General features: G+C 48.7%; 1 pseudogene; it reads left to right on the forward strand.

Moving 5' to 3' along the window:
• Positions 1-8,025: 8,025 nt before the first annotated feature.
• LOC149356131 (uncharacterized) lies at positions 8,026-10,686 on the forward strand (annotated as a pseudogene).
• The last annotated feature ends 14,848 nt before the right edge of the window (positions 10,687-25,534 follow it).

Genomic DNA, 25,534 nt, shown 5'->3' on the forward strand with positions numbered 1-25,534 from the left:
TTAATTTAATGTAAAACAAGTTCTTGTGTACTTATGCAAGTTTTTTTCCGAGAATTTCAAAGAAATTTTGCTGCAGGGAACTTGCTGAAGTGCATGCCATTGGTTTGTCTTGACTGAGCAATAAGGACGCAATTATCATGCCCATAATAAAAGTTGAGTTATGGTGTTCTGAAGTTGCCATTTCGGAAATGGGAAGTTAAGTTTGCATTCCTGTTTCTGGAGTGGCAGCTTCAAAATTCCATAACCCCAGTTCTGTGATAGGATAATTTTGCCCTTATTGCATTCCTTCATGTCACGAAAAAGCAATGGCATGCATTTCAGCAAGTTCCTTGCAGCAAAATTCCTTCAGAACTCTCAACAAAAAAGTTACATAACATACTACGTAAGCACACAAGCACTAGCTTTACATAAAATCAAATAGCGTATTCGGAATCGGCGCATAAAAACACATTCCCTTAAGGTACATTGTTATGGCTATGGCTTTCAAAATTGATTATTGAGACCATGTTCCCTCCTAATGTAGTTAGTATGGGCCATGGAATGCATGAAAAATAGGACGGGACATTTAAGCTCCGCCTTAAGGGTATGACGTGATAGCGTAATGGGTTTATGCCCGTATTTACTAAATTGCCCATTCCTTACATAGATCCTTGGAAGTCTTTATATCACTCCTGGCGCAGTGCCTCTTTAAAGTCTTTAACGTGCACTGACAGGTCCCAAGCGTTTCGGGGCGCCCTAAGACCGCGCGCTCCACTCGACGGGTGCTCATACAATCGTAATTGGCGCATGCCTCCCCTCCCTAGAAGCCGCGAGTGGCATACATATTGCGAGGCACGCGTGCTTACCTCTTGGTCGCCCTGCAGGCTTCGTCTCTCGAACGTTGTACAAACATCCATCGCTGTGAAACAGCTGGGCCATTGGCGTGCCCTGAAAGGACTATAGACACCAAATTTTTGCTTCCGTGTTTTCTTTCAAATGATGCATTGGACATTGGCATACATTGAGCATCCCGTAGTATTCGTTTGCAACCGCTAAATGATTTATTGATGAATTTCTTCTAGACGCTGTTTCGGTCTCAACTGCCGGACGATGGATGTGATGTGTAGCTGACGTTTACGTTTCAGCCGTATTAGCTGTATAATTGCTGATAGATAGCTTTTGCCATTCCTGCACTTGAAAGAAACTAGCTTAAGTGTTGCAGTGAATTAAAACTACGTATCAGCGTGACTGAAAAATGCGCGAAGGGAACACAAGGACGAGAAAAGGAAAGACACGAACGAGCGTCTGTGTCTTTCTTTTCCTCGTTCTTGTGTTTCCTACGCGCTTTTTTCACTCATGCATGTACACCAACTCGCCCAACTTTCTACTCTTCTACGCATCAGCGATTATATTAGCGTTTTTCTAGTGCATCACGTGACCTAGGGACCAACTACATGTAACAGCCATCGTTCGGCTGATGAAACCGGAACAGCACGAGAGAAGAAATTCAGTTATAAATAATTTAGCAGTCGTAGGCGAACAGCACACGGTAATCCATGTACTATAATGCCTAACGCATCATTTGAAAGAAGAACACGCAATAAAATTCGGTATCTACAGTCCTTTAAGGCCATATACCGGGTGTTTCAGTGAACACTTTCAAAAATTTTCAAAAATAGGCTCTTTGGTGTAAAAATATGGCTTTTGCTGTCATGTGTTACTAATGTTGACGGACTCCACAAAACCGGCGAGTCCTATTAAGTGGCAGGCTGGTTAACTAATTTTTAATAAACTTTTTAGCTAGTAGGGTTAGGCACCTAGTAGACGCGATTACCCTTGGCGCTGTGGCCCCACAAAATTTGGGTTTTCTGACTAGTTACATGCACTGGAGGGGTTGCGTTGCCTGCATGCTTTCGAAAGCGCATGTATTTTCGCACGAAGCAGCCATATTTTCTCGCGTCTCAGCGGCGAGGGTAATCGCGTTTTCGGATTTCTAAAAACTGATGTAGCTTTTACTAACGACCGGCTACAAACCTATAATTGCAGCTAGGTGCCTAACTCTACTAGTTAAAAATTTATTAAAAATTAGCTAACCAGCTTACTACTTAAAGGCTTACTTGACCGAAAGTTTACTTCGACTAATTTTGCGCTCGATACAGTGCGCAAAATGAAATATATTTATTTTTAATATTAGTGCTGTGAATCGTCTAGTATTTTAGTTAGAATCGTTCAAAAATCGATGTAGCAGACGACGCAGTCCTCTAGCGGTGTGTTGGACAACTAACAAACCTGACCGGAAACGACGCACCATTGAGACACCGGCATCGTCGGCTCGCCAGTTTCAGGCGTTCTGAAGGGATTGTTGGCCTTCTTCTTGTACGCCCTTCTTCTGGCGCGTTTCTGGCTGTTTTCACCGCGAAGCTCGATGGCCTCCGAGAAAAATTAACTGCTGGCATCATGTCGACGAAGTGCGTGGCCGCGGAAAGCAATACGCGGAATGCGGAAAGTACCATGTATACCTAAAGCCCCTCAAAAAACTAAACCGGCATCTCGTCCCTCCTCCTCCTATGCCGGCGCTCCTTCTCTCGGCTCTTCCCGGGCGCCGATGGCGGCGGCACCTAGGCCGGGTGAAGCTAGTAGACGCTCCCAACGCTAGCCCTTTTGGCGCGCACTACACTGCGCGTGCCTTTTCTGCCTTGGCTTCGCTCGAAATGAGATCATCTCGTGGGAAATTTAAAAAATTGTTACTCAAATAACTGTCCTCAGCAGCGTTGGATTCATTTATCGAGACTTTTTGTACTGCGATCGATTCGATTCGGTGCAAGCGGTGGAGGTGTCGTGCGCGGCCAGGAATATCCTCAGAGTGTTGTTTCTCAACGCTCGCGCTTTGGCGCGCCGTGGACCGCGCGCTCGAATCAATTGTTTGCATTTTCTGCCTTCTATTCTGGCGCAATGCGATCATGGTATGGGAGATTAAATAAATTATAGGTATACTCAAACAACTGCGCCGACCTATGTTGCATTGCGTTATCGGAACTTTTTGTACAGCGATCGCCTTGACTGCGGAGCACATGGTGGAAATAACATGCACGAGCGAGCTCGCGGCACAGCAGTGAACATCCTCGGAATGTTGTTTTTCGACCGGCGTCTTTTGCCCAATCTTAATACAAAATTAACTCCGCCAATAGGAAGTGGTAGGACATACGACTAGACGTGCGGCGTAGGCTTCATATGAATGGATGGCGATGTAATTCTGCCATAATATATTCCTCTTGCAAAAGCGCGTTTGCTCGTGCAATCGGCTCTGCGTAGATGCCTGCTCGTCTCTGATTTAACTTTTTTTGTGCATGAAAGCTAAGAGATTATTTCGGAGTTACTATATATCTCGGACACCTCGCAGGCTACCGTTAAAAGGAACCGACTGACGGTAGTCCCTTACTGTTAGTTTGTAAATAACTAAGTGAATACGATGCCCTAGTCGCGCACTGTAACACGGTTGGGACCAGAAGAATTTTGATGTAGGGTTAATTGCTCGGTAGGAATAACAGCAATCAAAAAAGGCTTTAAACCGCTGCACCGCGCGCAGCTATAGCGCTGCACGACTCATTAGAATGTTGTTTGTTTAAGGGATTGTCATCTGGGGTCAGCATACGCAATAATGGCTTATAAGAGGACATTGTCTTCAATCGTGTAATTGCCATGCATAATGCGCAGCAGTCTAGACCGCCGCAGTTCATTAATCGCTTTCGGTGAAAGCAGCGCGAAAAAAATTCGAGCAGAAAAACGAAAACTCGAATTAGCTCAGTCCTGTTCGAAGCAAAAGGTTTTTCGTTTAGCAAGTTGCTTCACGCGAAAACTGAAAGCCCCAAAAAAAGTATGCAACTATAATTGAAGGAGGTGCTCGTGTCCATTCTCAAGTATAGTATTATCTACGCCGATATCGAGTATTCAAGCCATAGTTCGGCTAGTATGCCTGGGCACAGTAACGACCGATTTCGGTATGAACCCTGCCAGAACAAATATGGCCAGCAGTGCGCGCAGTATGAATGCTAGTCCTGCACCACGAGCAGCATGAACAGCGGGGGCTTCAACAGCGAGAGCCGCCCCTTTGGTATCGAGTTCGTGAACGAAAGAGTCCAACTGCAACAAAAAAAAAATACGTCCAGCGATGCGCGCAACATGAAAGCTAGACCTGCATCGCGAGCAGCGTAAACAGCAGAGTTCAAAAAACATGAAGCGCAAGCTTTGAGTCGAGCCCGCGAACAAGTCCGACTACAACACACGAATACGCCACGTAACGCGCGCTACATGAAAGCAACGCCTGCAGAGCCTAGCAGAGCCAACAGCGCGAACGGCGGGGCTAAGACAACGAAAAGCAAGGCTTTCGTAGCCCGCGAGCAAAACCAGTCCATCTACAACCATGCCAAACAGCATTACCTGCGAAGACAGACTGCAGTCGTTCGCGCTTCACACCAAATCCTCCGAAAAAAACGCGACTAACAACTGAAGAGCGGCACTCGCATCGTAAAGACGGAGATCCAGATCATTATCAATGCTTTCCCGGCCGATCCTATGCAGCCAAACCTTTTGGCAAGCCGCATTGCTTTTTGCGGACGGAATGAAGAAAAACCTTTGCCACTGTCATGATGGTACTTCTGGCCACGTGGCCCCGGGCAAGCAGCAACCGAGAACGGTCGACAAGGCCGACAACCTCGCGACGGCGGAAGACCAGTGTTGTGCTTCTGATACCCCCCCCCCCCCGCCAGCCTAAGTGGATTAGGGCAGCGGACCCCCTCGACCGGGGCGACCACGGCCGAAGCGGCGAAGGTCGAAGACCGGCGAATGCCGAAGATGCGAAGAGGGCTGGCAAGGGCATTGGCAGCGGCGGAAACAGCAGCGGAAGCAGCGGCGACGATGGCGTCCGTCAGTTGGCCTAGTCTACCCTCGGGTCGCCGGACGACGGAGTGGTGATACTCAAAGTCAAGCTGTTACTATTAATTGAAACGCGGCTGTGTCCTCGATAGAGGTCTCGTGTTTAGGATATCCGGCGAGGAAGCACGAGGACATTCGGTCACCTACTGGTAGACTGCGGTAGGTTCATTTCCCGCAGTCTTTGATTACTCAGCCTTTACACCTTCCCGTCGACCGAGCTGCGAGAGAGCGGGACAGCCCAGCACCGCCCCTGCCTTGGGTGGTAACACCAGCGTCCACATCTGTCCATCCGATTGGACAGCGTTCTGAAGGAAGGAAGGAAGGAAGGAAGGAAGGAAGGAAGGAAGGAAGGAAGGAAGGAAGGAAGGAAGGAAGGAAGGAAGGAAGGAAGGAAGGAAAAATGCTTATTTAAAGTATGTGTACATACTTGAGGGGGAGGGTAAGAGGCATACAAGCCTGACGAGGCCATCCCCCTTGGTGCACCTGGCGCAGTAACACAGCGTAACATGTGCAACAGTATTAGAACATGTGAAATGAACACACTCGAATTTCAAGGGCAAGTTTCCATAGGCACATGAAGATATGATAACAGAAGTTTAAAAGAAACTTTTATCATTCATTAGACACATTTTCATCAGTGTAAGCTTATGAGGGTTCTGCTAAAAGCATGTCTGCTAATTGTTTCCTGAATAAGCGCTCGTTTCTGCATTTATGGGTAAGATCTTTTATTTCTTTGCTAGAATTAAGAAGAGCTGTTATCTGGTACAACGTAGCTTGAGAGCCATAATTTGTTCTTATTCTGGGTGGCCTGACAGAATAATTTCTTAGTTGGTAGTTCTGGTGTTCGACAGTGTGCATGATGAAGTGTCCCCCTGTAAAACAAATGGTGAGCATGACTGGCAAGCCGCACTGTGATTAGTTTATAAATATTTAATATGTTTAAGCTACCCGAATGTGGAACTGTGGTCTCTAGAGATGGAATACCAGAGACGACTCTAATTGCTCTTTTTTGTAACAGAAAGAGTGATTTCAAGAGTGATTTCAAATTTGCGCCAGATGTGCTACCCCAAACCAGAAGGCAGTAATGAAGATGAGATTGTACAAGCGCAAAATAAAGGTGTGTTTTTAACCAGATTGGGAGAATAGACCTAAATTTATTGATGATACCAATGGAGCGTGCGACGTTCAACCGTAAAGAGTTTATGTTGTGATTCCACAACAACTTTTCATTACATATGACTCCGAGGAAACACACAGATTTAGCTCGTTGGATGACATTATTTCGAAACATAATACTTTGTTCCATGTCTATGACTTTGTTTTTTGGTTTAAAGGTTACAAATTTTGTTTTGTTTACATTTATTTCTAATCTATTAACGTTTAACCAAACAGAGAGCTCGTCCAGCCAAAGATTGCATTAGTTAGCTATAGTTTATAGTTCGAACTTTCTTCCCCAGTGAGGAATCTGGGGAATCCGAACCCTATTTAACTCGGCTGTGAGTGTGGCCGAGAGACGCCCGTTAACTCCCGTAGACTCCGGTTGACAAGGAAGTTCCCTTCCAGTGAGAGTCACTCTCAGTCGCTCTTTTGTAAATAATGTAAATAACTGTATAAAGTTTTATTTGCCTTCCTCGTAACAGTCTCCCATCCTCCTCGTCCCATTATCGGTCAGGCTATGATACCCGGGTCGCAACACCACTGCCTTCTTGGGTGTTGCACCCGCAAGCGCAACAAAAGCTCGGCGTCGCCGCAGCGCGTAGACACCAACCATCAAAGCTGGGGAAACGCTCCCGCCAAAACTGTGTCGCACCAGAAGGAAACTAAGCGCGATTTCTACCCCCGACGATGGCACCGGCGTCTGCTGCGGAGCCAAAAAGCGCGCGCTAACACGTGACCATGTCGCCTCAGCCAATGAGAGGCTCGATTATCCGGCGGCGCTCTAGGAGAGAAGGAGTGTCGGAAAGTTCAAAGCTTTTCCCTACTTTTGCTTCATTGAGGGGCTTTATGTATACCTCTTGGCCACTGCCCTTCACATCCGATCTCGAAAGCTGATGTCAACTGTCTGGAGTTCAGGCCTTAACGTGAATTCTCCTCTCTCCTTCAAAACAGATAATGTTGGGCGACTGACGCTTATCCCTCGCGCTAACCCCTTTCGTGGGTTGGGTTTTTTCAGTAGACCTCTCCCGGTCTACATCATGCATCAGAGCACGTACGTGTTTCTGGTTAGATCGGCAAAGCATGCAACGAACCGAGAGGGTTTATAATGGTAGAATAAAGACTTCGAGGCGTCTCAAACCGGGAGAATAAAGAGGACGGGTGACCTCTCGTCACAAGGTAGCTTAGCCGGTTCAGAAGCTAAAGTGCACGGCTTTGCTTTTTGAAACACGCCCTTTCGACGTCACACTTGTTTACACCAGGCAGATGTCTAAGGAGAGGTCTGCTTCGTCTCAAAGGGAATCAGTATGCACGCATTTATTGCAGGTACAGCTCTGCCCAATGCGCAGTAATGCCGTCATGCACCGAGTGTATCTGCTGCCTCGAAGATTCGCAGGCCCGGCTGAGAATGCTAGCTGGAAGGCCGCTCGAACGTCACTGAAAACGTCGAATTTCTTACTGCCTCACGCCGTTCATACTTGAGGTCCACTACAGGAAGCTTCAGCTTTACCATCCGAGGCGCGTTTCCAAGACCTCAGAGACCTGAACGCATGTTATTTGAATGATAATCTTTACAAAGGAAGACAACACGTAATTTTGATTATATGTTCTGCATTATTACTCAGCGGATACAGATACACTGCCTGCCTACCGGCATTCTGCGTGTTAGGCGTATGCGGTCGACAGGGGTCCAGCAACCACGTCGTTCTGCCCTGCTCTGTGGAGGTGAGAGTTTCGCAGCGGCCGTGCACGCAAGCATGTGTCGTAGTCATTCATGCTGTTGACAGGTGACGCGCGCGTCGCGTCTTAGATGCCTGTCTTCAGCTGGCGAACGTTTGTGAGGATGCATGCGCCTCTGTGCTGCTGTGCGTTTTCTCGCAGCGTTGCTAGCAATCAGTTTTTTTTTCTGATTACGTTACCGATTGTAAACCTTAACATGTCCTGAGCACACAGGTAACAATGGAGACACGTGTGAACCGCCAAACCCATTGCTTCGCGCCCGGGTGGACGTCAGGATACGTCTCCGCCAGAAACAAGGGCAAGAAAGTCTCCAATTTTGCTGCCCCGAGCTACGAAGAAAGGCTGAAAGTGCGGCAACGTGCAGTACCACGTGCAGACAGACCCTTGGAGAAAACATATGTACTCTGTGAATTGCACTTAGAGCATAGGTTCATCGTGCTAGACTACATCCACGTTGTGAATGGGGAGACCGTAAGGATTCCACGTGGCCGGCCATGCCTGTCTGAGGACGCCGTTCACATGCTGTTTCTTAACACTCCAGAGTATCTTTCGAAGAGGTTGCCCGTGAAGAGGAAGTCGAGAACATCGAGAGGCGAGGTGCTCGGGAAACGAAGAAAAAGGAGCGATGGCTCGCCTTGCAAGGTTGCTTCATTCGTGGCTGACAGCACCCGGGACTCCGTGTCAACTGACGGCGACGCAGCAGTGGATGGCACAGCGATTCATTAAGCCTGCAGCCGGGAAAAACTGGAAACGTTAACAGGTGAAAATCTTCCAAGTGAATTCTGGTCGAGGAACATTGCCGCGGAAGCGTCGTAGTCACTTGCATTCAGTGCTTTTTCTCAGGCAGGTGTCAGCGTGTGCTTTAAAAGGCTGGTGTTGTGCTCAGCGGAAAATACAGACTATCACTGTGCCGTGTTCGTCCAAGGCGCGGCGTTGAAACAAGTCGACGTGTTTGACCCCCAAGATGTGGAAAACCTGCTTGAGTTGGTTGATCAAATGAGTGTATTTCCTGGATTTGAGCAGAGCTTGGAGCCGAGTGAACTGCATCAAAGCCGCAGCCGAGTAAATTACAGACTGCACGGAAATAAGCTGCACAGCAAAGGCTGTCGAGGAGTCTCCCAAGGTGAAAAACGATGCTTTTAGTGCAAGTACCGGCGGAACCTTTTAGTAAATCAAGCTTGCTATAAGAAGAGGAAGGCGAGGGCGGCTCCTGTTTCCAACGCATCACAGAAACTTGTGAAGTGCAGCCTACAGTAGCGTCGCGAAAAGGCGAAGGTTGCTAAGCTGAAAACAATGACGACTGGAATGAAAGAAGAGAAGGCCGCTATTTCTGAGGGGGAGCTGGAGAACAGCCTCTATGGAATGCCTGAAAAGCAGCGGCAGCAAGTTCAAGCATGTTTTCAAGCACCAAAAAGAAAAGGCACGCAATGAATGACGTATAGCCAAGAATGGGTATTGGAGTGCATCCTAATGAAAATAAGGAGCCCCAAGCTATACGAATACATTCGAAAACAAAAGGTGATGGTATTCCCTCGCAAGTGTTGCCTGCACAAGTATATGATTGGCTATAAAAACTCTTTTGGCCTAAATGAGTATATGTTGGACGCAATCGCCGAAGAAACCAAGGGCATAGATGAGTTTGAGAGGCATGGAGGCATTCTGATCGATGAAATGAAGCTTTCAGAAAGCCTGAAAGTGAGAAACAGTGGTTTTATTGAGGGCTTCGTTGATCTGGGTGCCTACACTTCTCCAGACCAAAGCAAGGAGACCTGTGACCATGGTCTAGTGGTATTATTTCAGCCATTTTCTCGCAACTTCCAGCAGATCTTTGCCACCTTTGGTTCACATAGCAATGTCACAGCAGACGTTCTTTCAAAGATTGTGATTGACATCACATTAGCAGCTGAAAGTCCGGTCTGTTCGTGGATTTTGTCACAACTGACGCTGTATCATGGAACAGGAGAATGTGGCATGCTTTCGGCATTGAAGGGACCGCCAAGAAGACAGCCTGCAAGGTCAAGCACCCTGCAGATTACAAAAGAAGTTTGCACTTTTTGTCAGACTTTCCTCATCTGGTTAAATGTGTACGTAATTCTGTTGTGTCCAAAGGCTTTCACACACCGGAAAGATACATTAGAATGCATATGGTAAGAGAAGCCTGGAAATATGACAACAGCGATGTTGTAAAAATGAAAGCAATGCCACATGTAATGAAGTAAGACATGATGTTGGGCTAGTCGGTTTACGGTTAGAGCAAAACAGAACTGCGCGAATACGACGGGACAAAAGAAGGCACGAATACGCACACACAAAGCGCTTTGTGTGTGTGTATTCGTGCCTTCTTTTGTCCCGTCGTCTTCGCGCAGTTCTCTTTCGCCACATGTAACTAGGGCAGTCATTGAGCCGAATGATTTTGAGAAATTGAAGGTCAACTTTGCTTTTTCACTATTTAGCGACGAGGTACTGAGAGGGCTCTATGCGTACAAAGATGGCATTGAACGGGTGTGCGGTGCTGGCTCGAGTGCAGCAACAGCATCATTTGTAAGGCGGATGTCTAAGCTTATAGCAGCTATGACATCTAGGTGCAGTCGTGGTGCTATGCGCATTGGTTCACAAAGTCACAACAAGGTGTAGGATTTCTTAGCCTACAAAGACGCCTGGGAGGCACAAATAGGGAAAGTGAGCTTTCTTACGCAAGGCACAGCTGAAGGGCTTCGCGTTACGCTTACAAGCACAATGTCCCTTCCTGATTACCTCACAGAAGAGCTCGATTACAAGCACCTAATGACCTCTAGTTTGAGTCAGGATCGCTTAGAAAATTTATTCTGTATCCTTAGGCAAATGTCAGGCATGATCACCCTACACCGTCACAGTTCTTGATATCGGTGAAATGTTTGTCATTTTGTAGCTTAGCGAAGGCCCCGGCAAGTGGAAATGCGTCGCCCTCATTGATGAAGAGCCTGCTCTCGACAACTAGTGAAACGCCAGGATACGTTCAAGGAAGCTTGAACAGCTGATGGATGAGAGAGGGTGCCTGAACGAAGTTCATGAGGTGCTTGCATCATGCGACCCACTTACTGATCATGATGCGACTGTTGCAATAAGGAGTGACTCGCGGATTTCCTACTATGTCGCAGGATACGTTGCTCGGCAGATGCTGAGCAAAACAAAGTGACATGACTGCTCTAGAGCACTGCTCCTTCCAGCTGACTCTGAACTTCCAAAGGAAGCTTGCCTCACACAAGAGCTTGGTAATGGAGGGTTGCTATATCCATCTCGGGAGCTTCAGAAATTGGTTGTGAAGCGAGAGAATTCATTCACACATTGCTTCAGTGTCAATAGGCTATAGGCCAACAGTTCGATGGATTTTATTTATTCATTGGCAAATAACAGGCTAAGTACAGTTGCCTGCAGCAAACACAGCACAGAAGTAACAAACCACGTTCTGAAGTTTTATGCACTAACAAGGCTACATTTTCGAGTACAAGCACAGAACAAGGCTAGAGAGGGAAAGAGGCAAAGAATGCGGCACCTTAAGCTGAGGCATGTTACGTGAGGGTGTATTGTCCCTTGCATGGTGCGTTAATTTTTTGTGTTCCATCTTAGGCCCCAACACTTGTTTGCCCTTACTGGCTGTCTTTGCCCACATGATTGTCCATCCCCGCAATAAACTTTTGTGTTATACTGCAAGGGCCGTGTTGCCGTTTCCAGCTTGAGAACGAAACACTGGCTCACAGCCGAGGGAAATCCAGCGCTTTTTTTCGGCAACAACTTGTTGCGTTCTTTCAAGGGCAAAAATAGCTAGAAGTAGATAAAAAATGTTAAAAAGCTAAAAAAATAGCAAAAATTGTTTGACGAGAGCCTCCTACCCGTCGGCGTTACTCGCACGTCTAGTACGCTTGCGTGTAATGCTAGTCTTGTTACCTTCCAGTTTAGAACCACTGGCCACGTCGGCCGGTAAGCATTTGATGTTCCTGTTGTGGGCAAGGGTCACATTTTCAACACATGTTCCTCGACGCTAAAACAACGCAAAACAACCTCGCTCACGGAGCGCGCGAGCAGCGGAAGCGAGCCACCGAGCGCCATCTAAGTGTCGACAGCAGCGCCACCGCTGGAAGCATGATCTCTTGCTACACTCCGCGCCGGCCGATGCTCTCACCTCTTTTTCTACCCACCGTATGTGTGGCTCGAAAAGATAAAACTTTTCCGTCCCCGCAGTACACGGGCTTTAAGTGGTTCTAAGTAATTGCAGTAATGAACACAGCGCATAAGTATTTGTTCATTTGAACCGGCATGTATTCTGCAACGCGCAGTGGCTTGCCCGGCCGAGGCGCGCAAAGATGAACCAACCCACCATCGGCACCGCATTAATGGCACGGTCCTCGAAGAGAAAAATGTATATTTGTTTCGCAACACAAATTTCGCTTCAAGCATATTCTTTCGCTTAAAGGCCTACTTGAACGAAATTTTGCAGACCGTAATAAGGTTCTTTTTCCATAGTACACCCCCGTATTATGTTACCCAGAAAACATTACGTTCCAGTTTCAAGCAGTTGAGGTGCGAACGGCACGCAGAGATCAGTTTTCAATATCTAAACTGGAAAAACAGGTGCGTTTGCCGCTCGCCGAAAGTGACGCATGTTTGAGACTGGAGTCCAGCCAGGTTCGGAGCGTCTGCTCGTTGCGGCTCGTTGCGGCTCTGGTACCGGTAGTGCGTGCAGCACTTTCCGCAATAAATACTGGTTATATACGAAAACACACATCTTAAATCAGATGAAACGCCCCAGAAAAAGTTTTAAACGTGTTTTATTTGCTGTAGTAGACTACAAAACTCCTCGCTGAACCTCGGCGAAGATGATCGCGCCGCAATGCTAGTGAGCGTTGCTTGCCTCGCAGTATTCGATTACAGCTTGTGCAAAAGGTCGGAAATCTCGAAGGAAGGAGGCATATTCAAATGGAGGCCAAATAGAACAGAAAAAATTCTGGTATTATCGAGTCGGCTTTTTTGAGCGGGCACGCGCGTGGCCACAGCACGAGTGCGCTCTGCTATGCGTGCAATACGGTTATAGTCGATAAAAAAAATGACCTGCCTTCTCCTTTTCCTTCTCATTTTTCTCCCTCGCCGAAAGGTATTCCTGCCGATGCATGGGAATTTGGAACAGGTGCCGTGAACGCGAGGTAAATCAATAAAAACAGCTGGATTTCTAAAAAAAGGACCTCAAAATGGCGGATGGTGCAGCATTACTAAGCCGAAACGCAAAGGAGCCCGTGTGCTGTGCGATGTCAGTGCACGTCAAAGATCCCCAGCTGGTCGAATTTACTCCTGCGTCCTCCACTACGGCACCTCTTTAATTCTTTCACTCCCACCTTGATAATTGCTTTTTGAGGAAAGGAAATGGCGCAGTAATTGTCTCACGTCTCGTTGGACACCTGCCCTTCCCTTACGGCGTGGCTTAGGTGTCCGCTGAAATGTGAGACAATAACTGTGCCATTTCTTTTCCTCAAAAATTAGCTGTGGTTTAACTACTGCTGAACCTGGTTAGAAAGCGAAAGCTATATCGGGCAACTAGACGCTTGGCGTCTGTAACGTTGCGTGCGTTCCGGACACTGGATAGGCAGCGCGCCCACCCTGCCTGCGTGGCAGGGTGGACCTTTCCTTTTCTAAAAAAAAAATCGCATCGCTCGGCATTGCTTGTCCGTCCTTTCGAAACCGCATTCAACACCGTCTCCCGCTACTGCTCGTCCTCCTAGGCAGTCAGCAACTTCTCCTCCCTCCTCCTTTATAGCCTCCGCCTCTAAGCGCTGAGTGGAGCTATTTAATGAAAATATACATACTTTGACCTCCACCCGCACTTTTTACGCGACAGCGTATGCAGCTCGTTCGGTCGAAAAGTCCTCGGCGTCGTAGTTGTAGATGTCGGCACCGCGCATCGGAAAAAATCGTGTCATGCCAACCGTTTGCTGCAGAATGTTCCGGATGGTGTCATACGATTTAGAGTTTCGTGCAACATAAACTTACTAGCTAGAACCTAGCTCGCGGCAGCGATTCCAACCGGCGACCTGTTATCGAGCGAACCGCGACCAATATCGAAACGGGGCCACCGCGGCCGGCTTTGAACCCGCGCCCTCCGGCTCATTAACCGAGAGACCTCGGCGGACCCCTTGACCGCGCCGTGAGGGAAGGCATAAAATGCGCACATGAATTTGGTTGGCTTTCCTCATAATCAGTCTCCTTTTATTATGCACAGTAATAAAGGTTCAACGGTCTTGAGAGGTGGTTGCAGTTCGTAGGTCAGAACCCCTGCGGCCGTTGCTGCCGCCCGGGCCCGGCGAACCAGTTGGCGTTGGTATTGCAGGTCGGAGCTAGACAGAGAGGCCTCCCACTGTTACTTTGTTCTATATGTTTTGAGGGAAGGTGGCTTGTGCCCGATGCACACCCATGTCACGTGGTAGGCTGTGGGCTGACCGGCGCACCATGGGCAGATGAGGCGGTGTTGTTCTTGGAATATGATGTTGTATTTGTGTTGACTGGGGAAGGTGTTGATCTGCAGTTGCCTCCGGTCCCTAGCTTCCTGTGCCGTCAGCTGTTTGTGAGGTGGTGGTAGGAATCGGCCTATGAGGCGTTGGTGGTAGAGTCTAGTGTTGTAGACTGTAGACATAGGTTGGATTAGCGAATGGTTGGGGTAGATCGGGTTAAGGCCCGCTCGGTTTGTGTAACCTCGAGCTAGGCCATCCTCTACGTCATTCCTTTCCAAGCCAGAGGCGGGGGTCCAAGCTATCTGATGTTTGATTAATGTATTTCACTCGGGGTTGCTCGTGATTAGCGGAAGACATCTTTTATGTATTCTGTCTGCAAGGAGGAGCCGACAAGCCGCCTGTGAGTCGGTCACGATGTGGATGATCGGCCGGTAGCATTCTCGTGCTGCATGGCCAGTCAAATCAGCTCGTCATAGTGGGCGACTTCAATTCACCCCACATGAAATGGGGAAACAGATCAAACACGCTAAGAGGGGACTCAACATTCAATGCAGTTACTATATTCAACCTGTAGCTCCTCACCAACCCACTCTACCCACAGAGGGAGGGTGACAGTGTCATGAGAGACACATGCCCCGACGTCAAGATGATTAAAAACATCATGGGGGTGACGTCAGCCAACCTAGGCGAAACGGTAGAGTGCGACCACCACATAATCAGCCCCCCGTATCAGCCACTAAGATCCGTCGAAACCTTGGCATCTGCAGGCTTACAGGTTATACCCTATCTCGAAACTCGACCTTAGAAATAAGCCAACCAATAACATCCATAAGAGACTGGAGTGAGAACATTCGTAAAACCCACGAAAAGCCCACGGAAACCATACAACGCACTTCTGACACACCCAAGATAGACCAGCATTTCGCACAACTCTGGCGACAAAGACACCGTATGATACGCAGATGGAAGGAACAAAAGCACAACAGACAGCTGCGCCTTCGAATAGCAGCCATTACAGAAGAAGCACAAAAACATCCGTTAGAGCTAGCTCGCAACAACTGGTAGCAATTCTACGATTCACTCAAAGGGACATTAGGCACTTCCAAAACATGAACCGTCCTAAGGAACCTAAGCGACCCCTCAAAATAAAAATCGGAAGCGAAAGGAACAATGAAGCGCATCGCCCACACCTACCCTGGTGATGATGAAGCATTACACAAAGCCCTGAGAGACAAATACATTCGGTCAAACGGCACCACTGTTTCCCTTTGCACACTGCCTTATACCGGACGGTCTAACCCGGAACTGGACGCCCCTACCACTGAATCTGAAGTCTACTCGGCAGCACGCGCATGTACCAAGAACACCGCAGCCGGTGCTGACAAAATCAACAACGGTATGATTTGAAACCTAAGCGCCGAGAAAATCACGAAATCACCGAATCCATTAACGGCTCCTTATGGATGAAAAACACGTTGGCACAGGAGCGGAAACAAGTTTAGATCAGTGTCATACTCAAACCTGGGAAACAACGGCCCATCTCTCTAACATCATGTCCGGGGAAACTCTGCGAACGGGTAATTCAGACAAGACTACAGAGCTACATCGAGGACAACAACCTTTTCCAGTCATCTATGACTGGCTTCAGAGCGGGCTTGTCCACATAAGACGGCTTCTTTCTTCTTAAGTAAGAAGTCTTAAGCAACATCACAAGAGGCGGGAAGCAATTAGTCATGGCACTCGACCTCAAAGAAGACTTCGATAACGTATCGCACCAAGCAATGCCAGAAGAGCTTTCCACCATGAACTGTGGCAGACGGACCTACGAAGATGTCCAAACGCTCTTATCCAACCCACGGCCACCGTAGGAATGGGAGAGATCAGAACGAATCCAAACGCCATGCCGAACAAGGGCGCGCCTCAGGACTTAATCATCTCACCCCTCCTAATTAACATCGACATGACAAGGGTCGCCAGGGCATTACAGTCTATCCAAAACAGTGTATTCACCCTGTATGCCGACGAGGTCACGGTGCGGACAAGAACAGGATGTCTAGCAGAACACGAACAATCCCGCTTACAAGCCGCCACCTGCGAATAAGATATCGCCAGGCAATGCAGCTTACAGTGCTCTCCGGAGAAATCCGAAGTCATCCGCATCAAAGGCTACAACTACTACTCCCAAGAACGAATCCAAATTCTACTCCAAGGCACAGAAATCAGAGAAGTCCCAGTCATCCGAATTGGCTTCAGTCCCACCCCAGAGCGTCACACGCCATCAAACTTCCGAACACATCAACCACACATGTATTGAGAATGATACGCTGTGTAGCAAGAACACGGAAGGGAATGCGGGAAGAGGACACTATGCGACTTGTACAAACACTAATCATCAGCAGAGTTGCATACGGCCAGCCCGACTTACCGCTCTTCAAAGTAGAACGTAACAGAATCAACGCCATCACCCCTTCAGCAATCAAAAATGCGCTCGCCCTCCCACCGTACACCGCCAATGACAAGCTCGATACGCTGGGCGTCCACAACACATTTGAAGAGATTCAGGAGGCTGTTCTATCCCAAAGAGAACGCCTGCTCACTACAAAAACGGTAAGACAAATCCTACGAAGAGTCGGATACCCGGCCGACTTACATATAGTCTACAACCAACATTCCCTTGGCAAATAAAGCTGGCATACACGTTGCTCCAATACCCAAGAACATGTCCACCCACTCCCATGAACGCCGAAGAAGTGCCAGAGCAAATTACATGAGACGAATGACCGGGAGGAGTGGTAGGGCAGTCTACGTAGACCGAGCCCTATATCCATCTCCACATGGGAACGCAGCGGTAGCTACCGTAGCAAGATCGAACCACCAAGAACCCGTCGCCCTTTACATACAGAACTGCACCATATTAGAGGAAGAAGTGGCTGCGAGGATTACGACTGTGTGGACGACAGTCTGGCACCCGACACCCGGGCGACCCAGCGTGAGAGGGCGCCATCAGCAGGTCTCGGGCGAGTAAGCTCCGCAGGGCAGCCCGAATGCAACCGAACCCTCAGAACAGCAGCCAACCCGTCAGCGTTACACCCGCTACCAACGCAGCCGACCAAACACTCCTGTCGGCACCACGCTCAGTTGCGAGAGCAGGCGCACACACGAGATGGTGCGGGGCATGCACAAGGTCTCGTCAGCACATGCTGGCACCCGTATGCTCTGCGGCGTCAGTCCGGTCTCCTCATCCAAGCTCTCCTGGCTCAGAAGTTCATCAACTTCTTCGGCGTTTCCGCGAAATATTAATTCATTACTGCGATAGCCACCGTCTCTACCCGGCTCCTGCCAAGGGGCTGGGTAAGGCGGAGGAGCGAACTGTGCGGCGCCTGCAGAAAGTTAGCTTTTGAGGTAAGGAAATGGCGCAGTAACTGTCTCACATATCTCCGTGCACACCTGTACCCGACACCCCGGAAGAAAGGGGCGCCGCAGTGGAAGGCTTCATAATAATTTCGACCACCTGAGGATCTTAAACGTGCTCCGACATCGTACAGCAGACGGGTGCCTTTTGCGTTTCGCCTCCATCGAAACGCGGCCGCTGCGGCTGGGTTCGAATCCGGCAACTCCAGCTCAGTAGGTGAGCGGCCTAACCACTGAGCCACCACGAGGGGTAGTGCAGACAGGAACTCCTCTCTGTCGTGCCGTAGACAAACACTTTGATCCCAACATAGATGGACGTTTCCCGCACTGTGGAGAGATCTGCGATATCGTTCATATGATTTGGGCATGTACTCAGAATCATCACCTTCCCCTTCCCTTCCCGCACGACAAAGGCCTCGTCGTGCGGTGTCCCGGACTAAGGATACGGACATGTGGCGCGGTCTTCTGACCCCCAAATTCTTTCTGAGTATTAAAAAGTTTTTCACCGCCACACCACCTGCCTCACCGCGTTTCCTCTCTCAGATGCGAGCTCGGAGGCAGCAACGAGAGAGCGCGCTGGTGCACAACCGTTACTATGTGCTCAAAGCCGGAAAAGAAAACGGTGAGCCCGTCGCGACCACACACTTGCAGCGGAATATCAGATTGATTGATATAGACCTTTAAATGACATGCCCGTAATGTGAGGGCTGTGCCGTGGCCCTTAGACCTTTAACGGTAAAAATTCGCTTCCTTAAGAAACATTTCCATCCATCCATCCATCCATCCATCCATCCATCCATCCATCCATCCATCCATCCATCCATCCATCCATCCATCCATCCATCCATCCATCCATCCATCCATCCATCCATCCATCCATCCATCCATCCATCCATCCATCCATCCATCCATCCATCCATCCATCCATCCATCCATCCATCCATCCATCCATCCATCCATCCATCCATCCATCCATCCATCCATCCATCCATCCATCCATCCATCCATCCATCCATCCATCCATCCATCCATCCATCCATCCATCCATCCATCCATCCATCCATCCATCCATCCATCCATCCATCCATCCATCCATCCATCCATCCATCCATCCATCCATCCATCCATCCATCCATCCATCCATCCATCCATCCATCCATCCATCCATCCATCCATCCATCCATCCATCCATCCATCCATCCATCCATCCATCCATCCATCCATCCATCCATCCATCCATCCATCCATCCATCCATCCATCCATCCATCCATCCATCCATCCATCCATCCATCCATCCATCCATCCATCCATCCATCCATCCATCCATCCATCCATCCATCCATCCATCCATCCATCCATCCATCCATCCATCCATCCATCCATCCATCCATCCATCCATCCATCCATCCATCCATCCATCCATCCATCCATCCATCCATCCATCCATCCATCCATCCATCCATCCATCCATCCGTCCGTCCGTCCGTCCGTCCGTCCGTCCGTCCATCCATCCATCCATCCATCCATCCATCCATCCATCCGTCCGTCCGTCCGTCCGTCCGTTTGGCAGACACGGGAAAATTGGTTTTTGAGGAAAGGAAATGACGTAGTAACTGTCTCACATATCTCGATGGTGCAACATTTGTGGCCGCCTTGTCAAAGCGAAGCGGCAGACAAGAGGCTAAATCCTATCTAGATACTTCCTATGCTCAACTTCAAGGCTGTAAATGGTTAATGGTTTGTAGGGGTTTACCGTCCGAATGCGACTAAGGCCATGAGGGACGCCGTAGTGAAAGGCTCCGGAAATTTCGACCACCTGACATTTTTTAACCTGCACTGACATCACACAGTACATGGGCGTCTAGAATTTCGCTAAATGATTTTGGGGCTTGAAAGCAGTGTTGCCAGATCCCGGAGATGTTCTGACATTGTCGAAAGCGTTGATAAATGAATTGCTGTAGTAGCAAACTCATGTAAATCGCTGGCACTTAAGGAAAGTTTATTGGACAGTGTGGTCTAAGCGACTGCTGCCCCTCGGAAAAACACTACTATCAAAAAACCGACCGCAGTCGCCAAAGACAACAAAAAAATCACGCGCGGAAAGCCCGCCCAAGTTCGCACACACAGTCTTGGAGTTCGTAGCGCAGAGTTTACCGCGCGCACTAAAGTTTCACGTTACACGGCTTTTCCGCGCTCACGTCTCTCTCTCACCCCCCCCCCACACACACACACACACATACGCACGAACACACTCGCGCACGCACGCACGCGCACGCACACACTTTCACTGTTGTCTAGTACGGGAGACGCAGTGCGGCCACACGACCACACCGCGCGTCGATGAAACGGGTGGACCAGCGGCGAAGGAATTGGTGTTCCTCCGTGGACACGAGGTCCACACACACTTGCTCCAGCATGCGCGCGCGCACGCGCTGTGGCATGAGGTACATGGCCCTCTCCGGTCGGCCGTGCAGGGTCGCCATTCCTCTCTGGCGCCACAGCAGAAAGGCGCAAATACACAACAACATGCGCACAAACGGGTCGCGGGATCTCGAGTTAGAGGCAAGGGTTGTCCCGAATATGCGCGACATGAGTGCCCCAAATGTTCTGGCGACGATACAGTCAAAGACAGCACGTTGAATGGTTTCTACGAGACCGCACTGCAGACATCGGGTAGGGGGTGCCACGCCCCAAGCCTCCATGCGATCTGCTGTAGGCAGAACCCGCCAGCCCCGCAGCCAGCCAAAGTCGTGCACGTCAGCGGGAAGGGAAGAAGACGTTAGGTCCCGTCACCGCACCTGCCTGCTTAACGCCATTTGCTCAGGAGATGCTTCTCTGATGGCGAGAAGCTCTCATATACGTGAGGCGGTTGTAGAGAACACCTTCAACTCTGGCAAAGCTGTAGTGAGGTACCCGAGCGTCTGGCAAACTTTCTGAGTGAAGCGTGGCTGCTGCAGGCCTGTCGGGCCGACGCAGCGCTTGCATTCTGACTTGGTACAGCGCTATTGATACTAATTAAGACCGATGACTTCTCCAGCTACAATGTCATCTGAAACAGGGAAAGAACCGTCAGTCCTGTATTTCGATTGTTTCCGGATATTCGAGGTGTATTCGTTTGGAACACAGTGAAGAGGCTGTAAACTTTTCTCAGTTAAAAAAAGAAATTGGCGGGGGCTTATTTTTGGTTAACATGGTAGGTTGCGTAAGCAGGTGTTTTATACTGCACATGCAGCGCCTCTAGTGGGAAGAGCGCGAGGCGCCGTGGCAAGCGGCCGCTATTACCCGACGAGCCGAGCTGGTAGCCCGTCTCTCGCTCCTGGTATGACATCACGCCATAACGTCACTAGCGCCTCTAGCGGGAGGAGCGCGGCGCGCCGTGCCGCTTGCCCGTCTCTCGCTCCTGGTGTGACGTCACGCTGTGACGTCACTAGGCATAGTATGACGTCAGGGGTTATTCTAAAGGTCAAACGTGGCAAGTGGCCGCCGCTACGCGAAAGGCCGTTCTTGGGAGTAGTATTGCTTTCCCAATAAAAGAACTTCTAGAGGCAATTGGTGCGTAGATCTGATAGAAGGATCTTGTTTTCGTTTTCTTTGCATGCCATCTCCCCAACTCGTTTTCCTTGCCCGTTACGGCCCCACCCCATGAAGACTCGTTCGGCTGGCGCCAGAGAGATGGTTCTTGTATTTTTTGACAGAAGGGCCGTATACACAGCTGAGTCAGATGAAAGAGGTTTCCTTGCCGCCGCCGCCGCCCCAGCCGCTGGTCTCGTTTTGTTTCCGCGGAGAACGGTGATATGCTGCGACGTGGCTGCGGCGTTGTGTGTATGCATGGCGTCACCTTCTTGCCACGAAGGCATCAGTCAGGTGAAGACAGCGGTTCGATGGACATTTCATTCAGTGTTTTTGCTGTGTTCCTTACAGTACTGCTGCGCAACCATATGGACGCAGCCGTGCTAGTTGGTATATCATAAGTCTAGAGGCCGGATTCTTAGGCACTAAAAAGCACGCTTTAGGCGCCATAAATAGGCGGCTAAAATTGCATTTTAGGCACCTAACGGAGAAAAATAGGCACTATAAACTTTATCAAAACTGCACACAGTTCCGGACTTCAGCGCGCAATATCTGCCGTAAAATAAAGCAAAAACACAAAAGAAATGATTTGGGACCTTGAGTAAAACACGTTTTTGGGCAAGTTGGTAACATTCTTGATTCATATTGCAGCGAAGAAGCACAAACACACGTAGAAGGAACACGCAATAAACACGGACGAACGCTGTTGTGAGTGCAGCGTTCGTCCGTGTTTTTTGCGTGTTCCTTCTACGTGTGTTTGTGCTTCTTCGCTGCAATATGAATCAAGATGAATGATGAATCAAATACACATGTGAATGATGAATCAAATACACATGCTTCCGCAGAGCAAAAGGGACGGTTACCAACCCTTTTAAAACACTTTGGTATACCTCGAAACAAACAATTCGCTTATCCTGTACAAAAGTAGAATCAATGAACACCTTAACAGGAGGCCATGTATTTAGAAATTGACAGAAACATTTTCAGTTCAAAGCATCTGACAAATCAGTTCAGTCTTCGCTCACACAGGAATTGAACTTATTTATTGCAGGCATACACGATGCTTCAACATTAAAATTTATGTTGTCATTTGTGTAAACAGTGTTTTATAGTTTGTGGCTTCACGTGTCTGGAGCCACGCGACTATCAAATGGTGCTTGCCATTAGAAGGGTCTGGAAACCATAAATACGAGATGCTAGAAAACTGTACACGCAGTGCTGCTTGATGCCGAATATGCCGAAAAGAATCATAGTTCTGCACGGGCCTACGTACATCCACGAGGATCTACGGTAAAATAAACATCATCCATCTAGAAATCACTGTTAAAGCTATGGAAGCAGTAGCAGACAAGCACCATCTCCAGGTTGATGGACTCAAATTTATGCCTCTTATCAGTAAGAACAAGCTTGTATGCTGAAAAGGAACGCTCAAGATCAACGGAAGTTACAGGAGCGTACTTGTATTTAAGAACATTTGATGGCTTCACACTATTCCGTATCATAGAATGTTCACCGGTAAGTACTCCTGAAATTTGCCTGAGGACTGAGAACCCCTCTTTTTTGTCCAAGACGGACTGAAACTTTGCGCGGATTTTCTCGGCAACTTCTCCGTGAGGAAGAGCAGCGATTCGTTGCTGCACATTCTCAATTAGCCCAATGTTGGTAGCGAGCATTAAACCCCCACATTCCATTTTTTTATAGTGCTCGCAAGAAAAGTGAAGTTAGCACAAAAGAACGCGAGGTCTCCTTGGAGGTTGTCCTGAGAGGGGGCAGCTTGAGCCTCCTGATTAGAGCACTCTCATCACCGGAGAAACTATTTATGACGGTCTTCAGGTCAGAAAGGTGGTACTTGTAGTATTCAACGGCTTCCAGCCACGTTCCCCAACGTGTGATGATAGGATCCGGCGGGATAGGCACTTCCGGCAACTACTCTTTAAACGCGCACACACGAGAAGGCGCTTTCAAAAACACACCCTTGACTGAAGCAATAAGTTCATTAATGTCCTTGAAGTGCTTTCTGAGTTCTTCACGGTGCAGCCCATGCGCTAGGCAGATGACATGGACCTTGTGCGGGTAGAACGGCTTCAGCAGAAATGCGGCCTTGTGCATATAGGTTGCTGCATCCTTGTAAAGAAGCAAAACCTTGCTGTCTTCCACACCATTTGGGTAGAGCACTTTTAAGGATTGGTTAACAAAGTAGGCTATAGTTTCCCCATTGGTCCTCTCCAAAGGCTTAGAGCATACAAGGAATGGCCTTGTCACCTCATCAGATTCAAGCTGTCCTGCTAGGATGTGACCAATAAACCGTCCCTTCACATCCGTTGTTTCATCTACAGAGATCAAAATACAGGAGTCGCCGATCTCATCACGTATCTTTCCAAGGTTTTCTTCATATAGAGGTCTGAGGTAGTTTTTCCGCAGTGTAGATTCAGATGGCACGTTGATAATGCAATACTTCTGTAGGAACTGTTTGAATACCGGATTTTCGATTTTTGTCCATGGAATGTTTACAGCCACTAAGGCCTCGCATAAATCAGTGCAGAAAGGATTTTCCCGATTGCCCTTAAAGGCTTTTGTCAAGAACGATTGCCTTGAGGCTGAGGGCTTCTGGCGTTGGACATTTGCCTGGTGTCCTGCAGTTTTTTCATGCTGGTCCAGATGATACTTTTTTTCGCAAGCAATCTGAAAGAAAAACACACGGATATCTGCTACAAAGGATATAAAACATACTAATAACTAGGGCGTGAAGACCTGAGCCTTTCAGCTATAATAAGTACGAGGGCAATACGCAAATTTCACAAAAACATGGACAATCCACTTGAATTAGCGGCACGCGGTAAAATAAACATGGTGAGGAGCTGCAGTGGAACGCTTCACAAATTTCGGATGATTCCAATAAATCATTCCATAAAACACATCTGTTACATGTGCTCATCTTCTTTCCGCGTGGTTGGCAGAAGACAGTTTCGCCATCTGCAGTGTAGCATGTGGAATCAGTAGTCCATTGCCGAATCAATGCGCTCTTTGAGGTCTTTCCTTTCGGCATGGCTGAGAAGCCTGGTGCAGATCCCCTACCACTTGAAAATAACGACTAACGAGGCGTGGTGCCTCAACTCGTGATGCGCCAGTGTCGCTTCTGGTGCTTTTGTTAGCAGTACGTTTACAGGGACATTGCGCCATCTGGCGAAGAGCAAAGAAACCATTTCGATTTAAGGATCGAAGGAAAATGGCGCGGAAGCGACGCCGGAAGAGTGGCCTTCATGCAAGCATTAAATAAATATTGTTTGAGTCATTTACTCTGTGGTTTGGGTGCACGAATGCGTTTTCGTATGAACGCATGACTGCCAGCTGTCTAGCGTGGTCTGCTCAAAAAAGATTACCGCCAAATGCAATTTGATGAAGATGGCATGCGACTGGGGCACAAGGAAAGAAAATAAGGCAGGTTACCCAGGTGCAAATTTTAATCAGTTAAACAGTTTCCAGCAGGTTTATGGAATATTTTACAGTTGGTTTCAATTGGAACCAACTGGGAATTATTTGGACGAACCTATATGTAAGGGATCGGTAGTGTACGCGGGGTCATCGGAACGCGGCTTGGGGCGCTCAAAGCGAAGCGTCTCCTTTCCTGGAACGGGGCCGCTCGCGAACACGCCGGGGAGTACGGGTGTCCCCCGCCCCGCGCTACCGATTCGCGCACGTGCTGGCACGAATGAGTATTTGTGTTTGTTTTTATTTTTATTTTGTGGTAGAGAGGATGGTTCACCTTGTAGAAGCCGGAGGGCTGGCCATGCCCTTGAAGAGCCAATCATGTTAAGAGAGCAATATGATTGGGAGCTACCAAATGTGGGCCGGCCTTTAAGGCTTTAAAACCGGGCCCGGGAGCCGGAAGCGGGGTTCTGCGCTAAGGTGAGATACTATGCATCTTCGGCTATGCCGAGTAGGGGCCTCCCCGAGTATTAGCCAGTTCCACGTTTTTGTTGTTGTGTATCTCTTTGCTGTTCAATTTGTCTCTAGTGCCTGAACTTGTATGCAATGTAAATAGCTGTACATAAACTTCAAGTATTCGCCTTACCCCTGCGTCTCAACTCATCACGAGAGCGTCGCTGACGGGGCACCCCTGGTGCAGAGATCAAGCTTCAGTCTTGAGAGTTAAACCAACCGTCTCTGGCGGGGCACCCCTGGTGCGAGGAAGGAAGACAGAGAACCTGTGAAATTTACTGGCGCAGTCGACGAGGATCCTGCGGCCATCGGAAGACGGTGCAGGAAGAAG

The sequence above is a fragment of the Amblyomma mixtum genome, chromosome 3 (assembly GCF_055824585.1).
Source record: "Amblyomma mixtum isolate Tamu chromosome 3, ASM5582458v1, whole genome shotgun sequence".
NCBI classification, from domain to species: Eukaryota; Metazoa; Arthropoda; class Arachnida; order Ixodida; family Ixodidae; genus Amblyomma; species Amblyomma mixtum.